Source organism: Acomys russatus, chromosome 1 (assembly GCF_903995435.1).
Source record: "Acomys russatus chromosome 1, mAcoRus1.1, whole genome shotgun sequence".
Taxonomy (NCBI): domain Eukaryota; kingdom Metazoa; phylum Chordata; class Mammalia; order Rodentia; family Muridae; genus Acomys; species Acomys russatus.
Genome location: NC_067137.1, coordinates 33,991,522 through 33,995,498, shown reverse-complemented (window position 1 = coordinate 33,995,498; position 3,977 = coordinate 33,991,522).

Genomic DNA, 3,977 nt, shown 5'->3' with positions numbered 1-3,977 from the left:
TCTAGTTCCAGGATTTCTGAAAATCACAATGGCCTTATCTAAGGTTATACACATGCTGAATTCACTATATTCTGAAAATACCTGTTACTCTCAATGTCAACTTAGAACTATTTAGTCACATCAGTAATTTCTGAGTTCAAATTTTGCTTTAACACCAGGTATTGTATATGGGGAAGAGTCAACTGGTTCACTCTCAGAGGTGTGTAACTTCCTTTCTGCAAAGACATACTGATTAGAAACTATGGGTTGTGTTTATCCAGGCACCTGATTTTAATGTTAGGCCTTTTTTCTGTAAATCCAAAAATAAAAACTCTATCAGATATCATGTAAGCCAGATACGGTGGCACTTGGAGAGGCAGAGGCAGGTGGATCACTGTAAGTTTGAGGCCAGCCTAGTCTACAAAGTGAGTCCAGGACAGCCAATGCTACACAGAGAACCCCTGTCTCATTGAAAAAAAAATCATGTAGATCAGATGTCATTTATATCTCTTAAGATTTCTGGAGCTGGCACCTGCCCATCCCACTTCTCAGTGTTTCTTGCCTTACTGTCCTAGCTCTTAAAAGAAAAGTGGCATCAAACCTTCTTGCCTCTTAGAGACCTGTTGGTTGCTGCAGGTTGTCAAGTGTGGATGTTTTCTCTGGTACTCTCACATTTTCTTCTCAGAGAGAGGATACGGTTGCCATGAGAATGCATCTCACAGGCCTCCAGCCACAGGGTATGGTATTGATTGGGAGCCCCAGGCACTGAGCCTTAAAATCCATCACAGTATGTGTACTGAAGTCAGAATTCTATATCAACCACCGCCTAGACCGAGGGCAGAACATTTAAGGTGTGTCGGAAAAATTCACTAATCTGACAAGTAATATTGATCAGCTATTTTTAAATCAAAATGAATCAAAGCATTCATCATGAACAAATGATTAAAGTTGGTGTTTACGTACCTGATCTTCAAGCTGTCATATGGTCCAATAAAAGGTCTGCCTCCAATAACAGAGCACAGTGGGGTTGAGGGTAAACTCTTCCCTTGGAAGTGCAGGGTGGCTCTGTCTCTGTTCAGTTGACTTTCAGGCAGGTACAATCAAATTTGTTGAACCTGCAGTAGACACCAGAACAGTCCTGAACATTTTCACTCCACTTGGTACTGATTTCATCTGAGTTCAAACTTGCGGTGTTTGGGTTGTTCTCACCTTTCTGAGACCCACACATGTCTACAGAGGAATTAATCTTCCTAAATATGTCATCTGACCCATGCTTAAGAGTCTACTTCCAGAACTAAGATTGTTTTATATTAACGAGATTCTTTCTTCTCTGGATGACAGGACTTGGAAAATGTTTCTGACCTAGACAAAGTCTGGCAACTTATGTACCCAAAAAGGTCAGTATTTTTTTCTCTTTCCTTTTCTAGTATTTACTCCTATGTCAGGTAACAAGCTCTTCGGATGTGTGTGGGGGTGTGGATTTACATGCATACATATATGCACACACCAGTTGAGAATGGTTATATTTTTGGAATTGGAAAGATGGCTCAGTGGTTAAGAGAGTTGCCTGCTTTGCCAGAGGGTCTGAGTTCAGTTCTCAGCACTGGTGTGGCAGCTAACAACTATCTGTAACTCCCCTTACAGGGGCCCATGCTGGCTCCCAGGCAGGCATGGCTATGGCACACATACATATATGCAGTCAAAGCACTCAACCATATAAAATAAAGATATCTAAAAATGCCTATTTTTCATAGAGATTTATTTTCCTTCCAAGCAGAGGTTTTTGTGTTTTATTTGCTGATGAATTGGGAACTGTATGCTAGGAATAACTAGTTTAGCTACTAACGACCACTAACGAGAAGATGTTACCTCTGATGACTAGTACTATAGAGGGGAGACGTGGAGTCTTTATTTTTTAACCATTTATAATGTTAATGATGATCCTCTGAAGCTTCTTGGACACATATGGTTTAAGCCAGAATCTTATAAACAACTGGCTTCTTACTTGGTGTGAAATTGTCCCTGAACATAGCATTTAACTATCACAATGGATTTAAAGATCAGACTGTGGGTTCATACAAAAAAGCATAGAGAAGCATATCCATGAAGTATGTGCATAGCTCATTATTCACACCTTCTTCTCTCCCTAGTTTGAGGAGAAAGACTGTCAGTCTCTGTGTCCAGGAGTGGTCCTTGTGCTAATGATCATTAATGAAGTTAAACGTCAATACACATGACTGAGGAGATGGCTCTGTTGGTAAAGTGTTTTCTGTCTAAGCATGAGTTCAATTAGTCAGAACCCACATAAAAAAAAATTATGGATTATAGTAGTATATAGCTATATACAGAGCTCTAGGGAAGTAGAAAAAAGAGGAACCCTAAGGCTTGATGGTTAGCTGGGCTAGCCAGATCAGTGAATTCCAAGTTCCCTAACCGACCCAGTCTCAAAAAACAAAGTAGAAAATGACAGATGATACTTTATGTGGTCCTCTGACAGAGAGAGAGAGAGAGAGAGAGAGAGAGAGAGAGAGAGAGAGAGAGAGAGAGAGAGAGAGAGAGAGAGAGAGAGAGAGAACACCAATATATGGCAGTTTTATCTGAAGAAAAGTTCAACATTCTGGAAAGTTCTATTAAAATTCATAAATGTTTTCCTGGGACTATGAGGAAATTTATTTGTCCAGACCTTGTCACATGTTTATATCAAACTACTAGAAAAGACCAGGAAGGAAGCCAGTCCAGAAATACAGATCCCAAAGACAGATGGAGTTCTGAGTTGCACAAATTACAAGCTTAGACTTTCCTCAGAGTTCCAGAGATCTGAAACAATAGACTCACTCAATCCAAATTAAGTTGGGTATGGCTTTGCTTTCACCCAAAATCATGCTAAATATTATAGAGAGCCTCATCATACAGGGCAATAAAACTCTTTTGAGCTAAGATAGAAAAAGCTGAAGTAAACATTTAAGATTTCTAGCATTCAGAAAACAGACTTAATCACAGCTTCAAAGAATAATAATGATTCATAAAGGAAGAAAGAAGGTCTTACTTGGTTCATTCCTTCAAACCATTAAATTAAAAATGAAGAGTGACATCCTGGTCCAGCTGTAGGGCAAGAGGTAGTTCCTTGGGAGAATGCTTGTGGGTGGGTACAAGGGCAGGCCAAATATGTAGTGATAGGACAAAAGACATTTTAGCAATGCCTTATCTGCATAGGTGAATCAGAGGAGAATGTCCTGGCATAGGAAAGGCTGTTCTGGTTGGATGAATAAGTTAATTACACCTTTCTCCTCTGAATTCCAAACCAACTGAGAAACATATGGGTACAAGTCAAGGAGATTGTAATACTAGTGTTATTGCTAGATGCTCTTGGATTAGAGCACCTAGCATCAAGCCTGGCCACATGAATTTACTACATCCTTCCTCCATGCCCTAATTTGTTGAACACACCTACTGAGTCACAAAAAAATGGACCTAAATAAATATAAGTGTCCTTCTCCTGGTTCTGACTTCCTTTCTATAAGAATCAGCACATTACAAGGTTGCTACATATTTATAAAAAATAAGAATGAATATTCATTGTAGTCAAGGCAACTCCTCAAGAAGAGTGAGATTTAATCCCCAGGAAACATGTTACTTGTCATCTTAACTTTATCTAAATGAAGAAGTTGAGCCAATAAATGTGAGCCTTCCAGCATTCCACCAATGAATCAATTATTCTTCCTCCACACAAGGAGAGATAGATGGATGGCAAGAGGGATGTGTGATTGCTATATTAACCATTCTGCTGTGCTTAGCATTCCCACATGGGCAGAAACATGAGTCAAGGGCAGGCAGTACTATCCTCCTCAATGGCAACAAGAATTGAGCATGCTAGAATGGCGATTTCCTGAGGAACCCCACATCTGATATACTAATGTGTATCATAAAGCTATAAAGGTTTCCATTTTGTGCACCATTAAGAAAACAGTCTTTTACTGTCAGGAGAACTATGTCATCCT